Source organism: Sinohyriopsis cumingii, chromosome 19 (genome assembly GCF_028554795.1).
Source record: "Sinohyriopsis cumingii isolate HCF-2022 chromosome 19, ASM2855479v2, whole genome shotgun sequence".
In the NCBI taxonomy this organism is placed as follows: Eukaryota; Metazoa; Mollusca; class Bivalvia; order Unionida; family Unionidae; genus Sinohyriopsis; species Sinohyriopsis cumingii.
Genome location: NC_142979.1, coordinates 39128822 through 39143368, shown reverse-complemented (window position 1 = coordinate 39143368; position 14547 = coordinate 39128822). Strand labels below are relative to the sequence as shown.

The 14547-nt window shown below is 34.9% G+C and overlaps 1 protein-coding gene across 1 annotated transcript in view; it reads right to left on the bottom strand.

Annotated features, from left to right (window-relative positions):
- Positions 1-10209, bottom strand: part of LOC149775531 (septin-2B-like) — a 172546-nt gene extending 162337 nt beyond the window's left edge. Inside the window, exon 1 of the mRNA XM_089944119.1 lies at positions 10177-10209. The gene's annotated coding sequence lies outside the window, so the exon portion shown is untranslated. The remainder of the gene's footprint in view (positions 1-10176) is intronic.
- Positions 10210-14547: the final 4338 nt, after the last annotated feature.

Here is a 14547-nt window from a genome sequence, read left to right as displayed (position 1 = left end):
TCAGAAATAATTGACAGGTGTCACCATGTAGCAATTATTGCATTTGGATGCCATTGCAAGCTAATACATACATACAATTAAAACACATTTGTTGGTAGAAGAATATGCAGAAAAGTATGTCCCATCGATAGCTTAAAGAAGAACAAAAAAATAGAAATTGAAAAATATATGTAACAGTATACTTTTTTAGAACATGGGTGGAAAAACCCCTAACTTTCTGACTTTGATGTATATTATTTTTTCTTATATAGGAAGCACTGAGCCCCAATCTGCATTATTTTAAAATCTGACAATTTACACTTTAACGTTGCCCTGTTACTTTACTTTCTGACTGTGACAAAGTAGGGGTGGGGATACAAAAATATAATTAATAATAAAGAAATACAGAAAATAATGGTTTTAGATAATTATCTTCCGATATATATTAAACATGCATTTACATCAACTGAAACAACTGATTAAAATTGCGTCTGATGAACATAGCAGAACTTTAAAATTATTTTGTAAAGCAGTATACTTCTAAACAGTAATTATTTATGATTTTGTTATTATTTTGTAACAATGCTTACAAGTAATTTACTTCCAAGGCAGCATAAACATATGCCAGATAAAATTAACGAGGATAAGATTATATACTAAATACATTTGCATCTTTTAGAGAGAATTTAATTTTACATGAATAAGTTCTCATTCAGCATTAAAATTGATTTTTTTTATTTACTGAAATAAAACACTGAAGTTATCACTAGACGAACTTGAACTACGAACATACTGCAGTGTAAATTATGCAAGTTTGTAATTTTACAATTTTAAGAATAATACAAATCAACTTCAATAAACTTATCACTTAAAAATGAAATATATTTCTTTGCTAAATACTGCTTGCTTGTCGGAGGTTAACGGGTCATGTTATGTGATTTGGAAGGCGGAACGATCTATCAGCTGAGGAAGGTCAATCTGACTACAATGTATGACAGGTGTGGCGTCCATTATTCCAGCAATGATAATGGTCAGAAACCATGCCCCGGGATATGGAGTGCTTTTAGACACAGTAACAAGACACCTTGTGATCAACGTGCCTTGTAAAGCAGAAAACCTTGAAACATACTTATCACAACAGTATAATGCAATTATATCAAGTTTTTGCTTAATTTCTTTCTAATAGCGGGAAAACAAGATCTTGTTCTAATTTACAGCAAAATAACATTATATTTTATCAATGGTATTATTTGGAGAAAAAAAACATTAACTTTTGTTTGAAAGAAAATATTTCGTCTTAACAGAAAATCACTGCCCCACCGACCCCAATTAAATTGAAAGCACATTATGCCCAATGTATTTTATATGCGCGTGTTAATTGTTCTGTACTCTGTAACATAAACGTAGTAACTAAGTGGAATGACTAAGCTTGCACTATAGCTGATACTGTGACAGATATCGTGCTGATATTAGAAAGCCTCATGGATAAAAAAAAAAAGCAAGTGTTGATACTAACGCCTACAATTTTCTAGTTACATTACTGCTATAGGCCAATAGCTGCGGTCTCGTTAGGATTTTAAAATTAAGAGTCCTGGGCTCATATTTTGTTATAAATTGTGGTCCTGTCAGGAAAAATTGTAGTCCCCTCCCAGAAGCATGATACTGGATGTACATGAAGTAGCTAAATGTCCAGATGAAAAGAACCAGTGATTATCATCGTTTAATTTTCCAAATTCTCTACACCACTGATATATATCTCTTGTCTGACCATCTGAGTGAGACTGAATTTTGAGGATCCAAGGAAACGTCTTATTTCAAACACAAAACCAAGCATCATGCACTTACTTACACTTGGATACTGTTCCATTCGAACTATCAGTTCTAGGAACTTTAGCACTCTGCTGAATCTCATTACAATCTTTGTCAATTTGCCGTTTAACCCCAAAATATTCATCCAAACCCGCAAACGGCATTTTGTCTAACTTTCGACATGTCTTGATTTCAAGGTCGCATGCACTACTTATTAATCTACGCTCGGAAACGAACACAATAATTAAAGCTGAATTTGGGTATCTGATATACTCTTATCATGACCACGTGTACATCTCTGGGTCTTTCTGCCTCAGAGTGGTCTGAGTTCAGTCGTTGTAAATTACAGCACATTTTCCCACCACATAACAGCAAGTGAAGTCTTTGAACTTGCCGCCCAGTTTTTGTTTGATGTTTTTCTTACAAACTCTTTTAATGACAACATGCACATCTGGGCGCATTTCTGCCACTGAATTCTGTCCATTAAACATCAGCATATCTAAAACTAAACACATTTTCCCACTCCGCAGGACTGGCCAGCTTTAGTATTTACCGTCCAGCGTGCGTACGGAGGACACCTGGCCTAAACGATTTTCTGCGTCCCAGATTAAACAAATTAAAAAATTTAAAAAACGGCGTCTGAATACACACAATTAAGCGTTTCTGAAACATCGAAATAGGCTGGTAAACCTTTAGTGGGATCATAACGCCCATGCAAGTTATTTTTCAGAGTAATACGTGTAATCAACTTATTAAAAGTCGATACCAATGTGGACAAAGCAAATCATTAAAACATGGCATGATGGAGGGTTTTGGGGTCCGAATTTTTTCCCCCTAAAGTTGGACTTGGCCCAAATATATTTCAAAATAATCCATTTGGGCCAACACATGTAAAAAAAGGATCATAAATATAATCGTATTTGTAATATTCATCATTAATTTTATGACAAACAGAACACACAAAAATGATACGTAAAAACAAAAAAAAACGTTTTGTCACGAATAATGACAAAATGTTGTTAATATCATCGAGGTCTTAACAAGATACTTCGACAATTCTCGTACATTCCTTACTGACAAAAACTACCGATGTACACTGAAAAAGTACCATGGTATGTACCACCAGACAAACTAACATACTTTAAACCGGTCCAACGGTAGTAATGCTCATCTCGTGCAGCAAACCATTGATTCACTATCTCCCTTTATCACTGTTATGTATGTTTAATTTGCTTTATTAGTCTCTTTTATTTTTGTTTGTTTCATTAATTGCTAAGGGTTATGTAAAGTTGTATTTTAGACTTCACCTTGTCAAAATTCAAGTTCATTTTTTATCTGACCTGAATCACTTATCTTTTTTTAAAATTCTGTAAACTAACACATATCAAATATGTTCTCTGTGAGTATGGGGTTTAATATTAGAATCATTATTAATAAGAGTAACCATATTTATCTGGGTCTAGGTTATTGGAACTTCCCTAAATATATATGGCTTACCTGATATATTCCCCATTCTAAAAAATAATTTTAGTAACAGACCTTCTAATTAAAACTAAGACTTTATTTTTTTTAAATTGGGAACCTTTTAGAAAGTTATTTTCCATTATGTAATACTTTGGGGGGTATATAGAAAATTCTAATTGTGACCTGAGGTCAAGTAAAGGACTAAATAATCTTGTTTTTCTTGAAATTATTTATTCATGCTTTAAGATCTGAACAGACTCAACTGTATTATTGCAGTGCCCAGTAATTCATTTAGGTTGGATTTTTTAAATTCAAATTATTTATTCACAGGAAATACAAAGTGTTCATCAAAAATAACATTATGGGAAACAGAGACTTAAATTTATAGTGAAATTTCATATAAGGATATATTCATGGATTGTATTATTGTGATCCAACAATAGTGTTGGCACATCACCACTACATGGGCAACCACAGGCATATCAACACTCCCAGGAATGGATTTAATTTGCATTTCCACTAAAGTTTATTCAAAACCATAATCATAAAGACTTGCTCTATAATTCTTGGATTATTTGGGATTTAATTTGCAATACCTTAAGTTCCTTTTTTTAAACATAGTTTCATTTTGTATTCCTGGGAAATAAATTATTTGTTGAATTTTACAAAGCTTGTTGCTTCTCACTCTTTTCTATTACTAGTTTAAAGACCAAGAGTTTGTAATATCACCCATGATCACCTATGCAGAAATCTCATTTCTCATGAATAAATTGTCTTGACTTTGTGACCGAACAGGAGCTTTCACACTTTCAATGAACCAATTAAGTTTCTCCTCATTAAAGTGGGCACTTTCACTGATATCTAGGAGACTGTTATATTGTGTTGTTGAAGTCACACTGCTTATGGAACTCATGAAAAAAATCAGGAAATCTCAGCATTGGCAGCCACAGATAATAAAGGTACAATGGATTATTATACGAGGCCTGTGAAAGTGTGTGCCTTGTGAACAAATAAACTAGCTATGGGGACACTCACCAGTTATTATGTACTGTGGAGAGAGTGATGTGTTTATGGTGAAGTTGTCTGCATTTGAAACATTCAGTGGAGAGAATGTTGGCATAGCCCTATGCTACTTTCAGTCGTACCTCTTGTTATGTATATTTGACTTGTTTGATAGTTTTTAAAAAATTATTACATTACATGCATATTGCCATGTAACTTTATTTACTGGATTTGACATTGTCCAGAAATTCAGTTCAGTTCTATCTGACCTGACTGTTTTTGATAAACAATTAATAATAGAAACACTGCATCAATTTCTGACCTCGATATAGAACCAGTGATAGTTTTAGTAAGCAACTTTTTAAAATTCTTTTTATTCTTTCTTAGAGTTAGAATTATTATGTTAAGACAAGGTCATGCCTGGACCACGTGATATGCATCATGTAACAAACTTCCATTTCTAGAAGGCTGACCCCATCCGGGAATTGGTTTTGCGTCTTAGACTTATTACTGATGTACTGAGAAAGAATTGCCAGTCGTGTCTGAACACTTGAGACGTTAAGTTGTTTTTGTTGTGTCTAGTTTGGGCTAATTATTTTAATTTCTTCAAATTATTTTGGATTTCAAGTGATTATTTTCCCAGGAAATATTAAATGCTCTAAATTAGTTCTTGGACAAGGACATTTTGAAATTCATACAAATTAAAAAACTGGAATATTTTCTGTGATTCAACAAGAGACTGCTGACTGTAGCATCTTGCAGATTACAACATACTTCATTGTCTTCCATTTTGGAATCCACAGGGATTCAAACTCGGTTTCATTCAGGACTTTTTATTACATGGACTTCTACCTTTTAGCTCTTGGATTATTTTTGCATCTGATTCGCAAAACTATAAGTTCTTTTTTCTCATTTTTCACTTGATTCTAGGGAAATAAATTATTTGTTATATGTTACAAAGCTTGTTGTCTTCACTTTTTCCTGTTACTTTTTATAAGAGCCTAGACTCATAACAAGAAAATTGGGGTGCTCTCCTTGGAATATATGAATTTTGGCTAAATTATTTCAGTAAACTTTGTTTTTTAAAATTTAAATTCCCCAAGGTTTTGATTTTTTTTAAAATCCCAAGTATTATTTCACATTTTAGAAATCTTTAGTGAAATCAGCAAGCTTTTATATAATGTCATCAAAAGTGTAGATCTTTCATTCAAATCCTACCTATGCATTTATTTACTTTCGTTTGCTGTTAGGGAATCTGCTCAATAATCTTTAGGATTCAGTCCCTTTGAACTAGTTTTTGGACATACTGTGTGTTGACCATTGAAGGTGTTAAAAGAGAAACTTCTTTGTAATAAAGATACTGAAATCACTCTTCTAGATTATGTTTCCAATTTTAAATATAAGATGTCAAAGGCTCGTGAGGTTGCAGGAACTAATCTGCACTCTACTCAGTCAAAAATGAAATTAAGGTACGATAAAAATGCAAAGGAAATGAATTTTCAGCCTGGTGATAGACTTCTGGCTCTTTTGCCCATACCACAAAATCCTCTTCAGGCCAAGTATTATGGTCCCTACACAGTTGAAAGGAAAGTAAATGATTTAAATTATATCATAAATACTCCTGGGAGGCAAAAACAAACACAACTTTGCCAAATAAACATGTTAAAAGTGTATATTGAGAGACAGCCAGGTTAATCATGCAATTACATGTATTGTAATTTAGTTGTACCTGTCCCACTCAGTGAAGATTTAAGCAAAGGAAGCAATCGGACTTTATTGATTTTGGAGTAATAAATCTTTGGAATTCAGAACATATGAATAATCTGAACCAGAAACTTTCACATTTGCAACAACAAGAAAGGAATGAACTTAAACAGTTATTAGTTGAATATGAGCACTTATTTTGAGATGTTCCTTCAAGAACAAATACAAATTTTCATGACGTTGAAATTGTAAATTCCAAACCTGTCAAACAACACCCATACATAATGAACCCTCTCAAACAGAAATACTTGAGAAAAGAAATTCAATACTTGTTGGAGAATGATTTCATAGAGCCCAGTAAAAGTGACTGGAGTTCACCATGCATACTTATTCCGAAAACATAAAACTTTCTTTATGTGCACTGATTATAGAAAGGTAAACAGTGTGACTAAAACAGATTCATTTCCATTACCATGAATCGATGACAGCAAATTTGACCTTCTGAAAGATTTTGGCAAATTTCACTGACAGAAAGAGCAGAGGAAATTTTTGCATTCACGACTACAGATGGACTTTATCAATATAAAGTGATGCCGTTTGGGATGAAAGTTTCACAAAGTACTTTTCAACATCTAATGAATATGATTACCTCTGGTCTAGATAATTGTGATGCTTACATCAATGATGTCATCATCTACAATGACACCTTTAAAGAACATTTAGCAACAATTCAGAAAATTTTTGACAGACTGATGCAAGTTTGACAATTTATCCAAAAGTGAGCTTTGCCATGCTTGTGTAACATTTCTAGGACATTTCGTGGGACATGGACAAGTTAAACCTATAGATGCTAAGGTCAATGCTATCTCTGAATTCCCTGTGCCTGTTAGTTAAAAGCAACTGATGCAATTTTTAGGTATGGCTGCAATTTTGTTCCAATTTTTCTATAATTGCTGAACCCCTGACAAATTTATTGAACAGGAAAACCAAGTTTCATTGGGCTGAAAAATGTCAGGAGGCTTTTGATAAGCTGAAGTCCATACTTTAAAGGTGCACCAGTTCTTACAGCTCCAAATTTCAGTCAATCATTTAAATTGTCTGTTGATGCAAGTGATGTTGGGGTTGGAGCAGTACTGACTCAAGAAGATAAAAATGGTGTTGATCATCCAGTGTGCTATTTTTCTAAGAAATTAAATAAGCACCAGAGAAATTATTCTGTAGTTGGGAAGGAATGTTTGGCATTGATATTGACATTACAACATTTTGAAGTTTATACTAGTTCAGCTCCTTCTCTGATTATTGTGTTTAGTGATCACAACCCCCTTACTTTCATCAGCAAGATAAAAAAAAGATTATTACGGTCGAGTTCGTCGTTACAGGAATATAATATTGACATCAGGAACATGAAGGAAAAACACAATTTTATAGCAGATGCACTTTCACGTGTATAGAAGAATACTATTTCATGTATACTTTGTATCATTTATAAGATTTCTTCTTATGTTATTTTTATAAACTATATGCATAACTGACCTATGATACATTTAAAAAGAAAGCTCTATTATATAAATTTTATCTTTCTCGTTTATTGGGGAAAGTGTTATGTATATTTAATTTTCTGTGTATGTGTGTGATTTGGATTTTTAACTAGCTTTAACAATTTTTCACTTATATCACTACAATATCTGCAGTGTGACAGTTTATAGTGATGTCTAGCAATGGGGCATCATGCTGCAGATATATAGCATGATGCCCCACCCAGTCACATTATCCTGACATCAGGAAGACCAGTCCTAACACTAACCTCTTAATGCTGATCACCAAGTAAGGCAGCTGTTAGTACTATTTTTTTAAGCCTTTTGCATGACTCGGCTGTGGATTGAACTCACGACCTCCCATATCCGAGGTGGACACTCTAACCAGGCCACCGGAGCGGTTGTTATTCATTCTTGCTTTTCATATACTATACACTGAAGATGTATATATCAGTATTGTTATATTTATTAATAATTATTCTTGTGCTTTGAAATGTAATAAAAACATGTAAAAAATGTTTTATTGTTATGTTTATATACACTAAAAATAGGGTCAATATAATATTACACATTTATTTAAGTCCCTGCATCATTGCATAAAATGGCTCATATTAACTGGTTTCTTGTAGTATATAACATAAATTATAATTATCTTTTCATTTTCCGGATCAGACTATTTAAATTAAAAATTAGCAGCCCTGATGCACATTTAAAATTTATTCCTTTTTATTTACAAATCATAGGTGTATTTTTTCAAGCTATATCCATTCCCCTCCTCTCTCTCCCTGTCCCCATAGTGAAATAAGTCCACAGCATAGAATTCTTAATTTACTTATATTATATGAGGGTCTTAAGCAGCTATCATTGTTGTCCTTTAATGTTTAAAAGAAAAATCAGTTGTCACAAAACTTTACACTATGAGATCAATAAGAACAAAAATTTGACAAATTAATTTTGAGCTTCCCATATGCACTGAAAAATTCAACGACTTCAATGTGTGATATTTTTTGTAAAATTGGTTTCCAGCGATATATAAAGTGAACTACATAAAAATGTAATTTCCAATGTAATGTATTGACAAAGTGCATAGAACTGAAATCCATCGCAAGCAGCACATAGCTCTGACATCTTTCAATATACTAAAAACCTTTCTTTTTCATAATGCAGAAATGAAAGAGCTTTCCATCAATGTACACATACGTTTCCTAATTGAAAATGACAGTTATCATTGGAGAGTATGCATTTTTTTCTAAAATGCTCTCTTTACATTCCTTTTAGAATTTGTCTACTGACAAATGAAGACATAATAATGTCAGCAAATGCAATTTGATAGCTTCGTTTCATTAAAGAGACCTAACTCATCTTTAACCAACTTCTGCATTCCTTGCTTGTGATCACCTTTCAACCTTATGAAATGTTTGTCAGCAGAACCTGAAAACTAACCCACTTGCTTGTTTCAGAATTTGATTTCTTCAGGAAAAATATATCAGATTAAGCACAGTCTAAATAATGCAACTAGACTTTAATTTGTGGGAAAATGTCGACATGGGCAGCAAAGTGTATGAGATAATACTGACAATTTTGCCTCCAGTACATCCGTAAGACAACAGGGGAATATGTTACAAAACGCTGTTTTTGTGGTAAGACCTCAACCCCAAAAAATTAAATATCAGGGAAGAAGCTTACATTGAAGGACTAAAATACAATGGACTTGTTGCTATAATTTGTAATAAATAAGAAAGCAAAATAAAAGCAAATCACTCCCATGTAAATATATCGCTAACTTCCTGGTATCTAGTCCTACAATGTAAGACGTATCACATGCTGTATATGGTTTATTGCTACGTCTTACTACCCAAATAACGGCCTTGTATAGTGTGTTCCGATGATAGTTGACATCAGAACGAGAAGTCAAAGTTTCAGGAATATCTCACACACTTGGCAGCCCATAAGGACACCCTTTCACAATTTAGTATGTAATTAATATACTTACTGTGATGTTATTATCCTGGTGGAATCAAAATCTGACACTAGCAAATGGACACATTTTCATGTTTCATTGACATACATTTGAATTTGTTGAAATGCAATGGTAATCGAGGTATGCTGATACATGTTCAAGTAGGTTCATGTGGGGGATATGTTTCTTGAACAAAATGAAATGTTGCTTACAGTTACAATAGACACAATATATTTTTATTTGTTTCGTTAAAGAATAATATTTCAACTTAGCCCGATTTCCCGGCTTTCACTTTCTAGCCTACTGAAATGTAGGCCAACAAAACTTTATAACGGGTCCATTTCTTTTGTGAGAATCTGAATTTATTAGAGAAAAGACATCAGAGTAAGTAAAGTCTGACTAAAACATTATGACTTTACTTTGTTGTTGTTGTTGTTGTAGGGTTTAACGCCATTTTTCAGCACATGATAGGCTATACATGGCAGCCAGTATTAATAGTGGAGGAAGAACCACCGACCCATGAAACACGCAATACCTATTTGTTCATTTTAATGCAATAATCTACATGTGTAAGAAAATGAGAGAAGTGTATAAGGAAAGTCTTCATTCACTGAATACATGATCAGTATTTATACCAGATCCTTCAACTGATCCGGAAACGATGCGAGCAAAAAGAATATCAAAATAAGCTGAAGAAACAATAGCAAAAGATCGGTTACTCACTTGTCTTGCATCTGTGAAAAGGCGTCAGAATTTGAAAAGAGAAAAGAAACAGTTCTTAAGACCATGTCATTTACAATGATGTTTGTATGATTGGGATTTATTATCATACAGATTTCACTCACCTGCCGCCATTTTTGATAGCCGACCGCCAAATTACGTCACTAAGAGTATTCAAGGGGAATAACTTTTACCTGGCTGAAAGTGAGATTTGAGCAGTGATAATATACCCTTGAGCAGAAAACAGAAAAAAGCTAACCGAGATAATATACATCTGTATACAAAGAAAGAAAATGAAAAAGGAAAATAAGTAACGAAAAAGACCGAAATTAGGAAATAATACATTAAAGAATTTTTTTAAATAAAAATTACTACTTAAATACTGTCCGATCTATTTAACCTTTAATTTTACATAATATTATTTCTTAATCATTCATTAATGTTTTTGTTTTTTAATCACTTGACATCAGAGAAAGCTGGGATTTCAATGAGCCGCGAGGTGTTTTGGACAGTTTAAACTCTATTTTTTAACATACAGTTCTAGGGATGTATTTTGGACTGTTATGACTACTTTCCACTATACAATTCTAGAGAGGTATTTTGGACCGTTATGACTAATTTTCAATATACAATTCTAGAGAGGAATTTTGTACCGTTTTGACTACTTTTCAGTATACAGTTCTAGAGAGGTATTTTGGACCGTTTTGACTACTTTTCAATATACAGTTCTAGAGAGCTATTTTGGACTGTTTTGACTCTTTCTTTCAGCATGCAATTCTTGAGTAAATATCCAATGATACGATTCCAAAGTGTCCGACCCATTTTTTCATCAGGACCAGCAGATATTCAGATATGTAGTTATGTTGCTATTTATGCTACTATAATTCTTGGAGTTTACCTTTTTACCTCCTCCTCCTCCTCCTCCATCATCATCATCATCATCATCATCATCATCATCATCATCATCACCATCATCATGAGGTTACATATACTGTGCACTCTGTTATTGATCATCATCATCATCATTATTTTCTTCTTCTTCTTCTTCTTCTTCTACACATCTCTGTAAACTGCCTCGCTGCAGATATCTTGCGATATGACTGGAATTTGTTTTAAAGCTACGTTAAAAATCCAAATCTCTCTCTCTCTCTCTCTCTCTCCATGATGAATTTGTTCTTCTTGAGGTTACATATACTGTGCACTTTGTTATAGTCTGCTTAATTACAGATGAGCATCCAAGGACGATAACATGTACGATTATGTTCCACAATAAAATTAGAAAACAATAGGATTAGGTGGACAAGGTAAAGGAGAACGACAGATGTACAATATCAGTATTAAGTAAAACTGACTTTCATCAGCAGTTAAAAGGGATACTTTAGCGACAGTGGAAATCTCAGTCGAAAAGGTCGAGGGAACGTTCAGCGGCAAGGGGAATTTAACATGCGGAAATTTAACATGGGTGGACTATTGAGCGACAAAAAGTATTGGGACAGTATAAGGGTATGGGACTGTTTAGCAACAATTGGAATTGACGTCATGGTACTGGCCACTGGAACAATGTTGCAAGAGGCTAACCTCAATCGGACCAAACAAAGGGGGAAAAAAGCTAGAAAGCTTGGCAGGACGGGACATAGAACTTGATAGACATAGACAAATAAAGACACACATATGTATGGCAAAGAGAATACATATATTATTTCGAGGCAATGGAGTGGCCGTGAAAAGGGCCTTTGGGTTTCCTCTTCTTCGTCTTGTTCTTCTAGTTTCTTCTTTTCCTCCACCATCTTCTTAGTTCTGTTATCGCTGTTGTCTTTTTGTTCTTTCTTTTTTTCCTTTTCATGTTTTTCCTTCTCATCTTCCTCCTTCTTCCTTTCATTTTCTTCTTCCTTTTCTATTTTATTATTCCAATTTCTCATGCTGTTTTTGTCCTCTTCATCCTCCGTCTCCTTTTCTTCTTTTATCATCTCTCTCAGCGTTTCCTTACACTTCCTCAAGTTGATGATCTCCATCTTAACTCGATGGGGACTGTAATAATCATCATCGTTAAGTTTTGTTAACATTTCCTCTATCATCCCCAAACTGTCTAGAACGTATTGTAACTTCTGTGTTTTTTCAACGTGGTTAGTTGCCATTTTGGTTTATTCAGTGTTGAATGGCGCGAATGAATAACACTCGACTTTATGTGTCAAGCACGGACGTGAACGAAAAAGTCTCTTACAGTGACTTCACATATTATCTACTATCCACACAGAAGGGAAGGGGAAAAAACCTACAATATCTACTATCCACACAAACGTACGCGAACGCATAAAACCCCCAAAATCTACAATCGAAACAAACGTACGCGCACACATACAAACCCAGAATCTACTTTCCACACAAACGTACGCGCACGCATACAAACCACAATTTCTACTATACACACAAACGTACGCAAACGCATACAAACCCCAAAATATACTATCCACACAATTTACTTGCACGCATACAACCCACAAAATACACTATCCACACACTGGAAGGAGAAAATAAAAACATTATATAATATCCATATAAACGTACGCGAATGCGTACAAACCAATGCGTCAGACTTTTTAAAAATGAAGGAAAGAAAGAAGATGATGAATTGGGGTGCACCGGCCGTGAAGACAAGAAGCGATGGTATATCAGCGGCTACCAAAGTCAACACAGTTCTACTTCCAGAAGAGACCGAATTTAATTGGGATGTAGTGGATTTTCTCTCTTCTTCGCAAGAATTTGTTCCGGCACCAGCACATTTGCCACCTTCTCCTTCCTTATCACACGTCGAGGATTTTAAAAAGAGTCAGAAAGAAGAATCGGAGAAATTTTTTCAGCAGCAGTAAGAATTAAAGCAAGCTTTTCTCCTTCAACAGCAACAGCGAGAAGAAGAGGCAAAAAGAAGGAAACGACAGTAAGAAGAAGAAGAAGCAGTGAATAAGAAAGGTCTAGGAGAGAAGGAGGACAGTGAAAGTCAAACGGTCACGGTACTATTAGACATTTTATCAGAGTTAAGGAGTCTGAAACAAATGTATCAGACTTCTTTATTACGACCCATGAGGAAAAGACCTTCCCGAGCCAAACAGCCCAAACCTGTTACTACGCCAGTAGTAAAGTGGGCCACCCTAGGGACAATGGGAATTAGCATTACAGACCCCCCCCCCGGGCCACTCTAGGGACAATGGAAATTTAACATGGAGAAAAACGCTGGGCCACTCTAGGGACAATGGGAATTTAACATAGAGTTTGGGCTTGTCTAGGGACAAGGGAAATTAACATGAGGAATAGAGTTTGGGCTTGTCTAGGGACAAGGGGAATTGAACATGGGATTTTTTTTTTTTTTTTTTAAAAATTTGAAAATTTGAAAAAAGGGTAGGCAATTGAAAAGTCATTCTCTTTTCGAGAAATATGGCTGACCCTGAAAAGGGCCTTTGGGTTTATGTTAATGTATTCATTCACATAAAGGGCACCGCATTGGTCTTCTTCTTGTTCTTAGGCTGCGTCTCACTGTTGGTCCGTAAATCAGCACTCTTTTCAGGCATCCTTGTCTTTCAACGTAGATCCTACGTATCCACAGACTGGTGTTTGTCCTGTGGACAACGGTCCACTTGGATCGGACATACATGAGCATGTCCGTCCTAAACATCATGGAAGACACAAGGGTGGATGACTCAACTGTGGTCCACATCTTGAAGCGACGAGAACAGGTGAATCAATGCAGTGAACTGCGCTTATTTATAGGTAGAGGTAGGATTGAAACGGATTGAGTTCATTCACCAATCCGAACACGCGTTACAAAATTCAGTCAGCTCGCATCCAATCCGAAGAGAACAGTTTGTGACGTCACGTGGTCTATATAGATTCGTTAGCGCTTGTGTGCAGTCAATCTATGCGACAGTGATTCAACATGACGGAAACTCAGAAAACGATCCATTGGGGTGCACTAGCAGGGGAGACTGCCCAAGGGAACCTGGACTTACATTCAGAAGAGGTGAATTGGGATTTTGTGGATTTTCTCTCCTCGCAAGAATTTGTTCCGGAACCTGCGTTACCTTCTTCATTACCGCAAGTGGAGAATTTTAGACAGAGACAGAAAGAAGAATTGGAGAAATTTATACAACGACAAAAGGAAGCGGAACAAGCTTTTCTCCTACAGCAACAGCAGCAAGAAGAAGAGGTAAGAAAAAAACAACAGCAGCAACAGCAAGAAGAAGTTGCAGCAAAGAAACAAGAGGGTGAAAATCAAATGGTCACGGTACTGTTGGACATTTTAGCGGAGTTCAGAAGTCTGAAACAAATGTATCAGACTTCTTTATTACGACCGAAGAGAACACGACCTTCCCGAGCTAAACA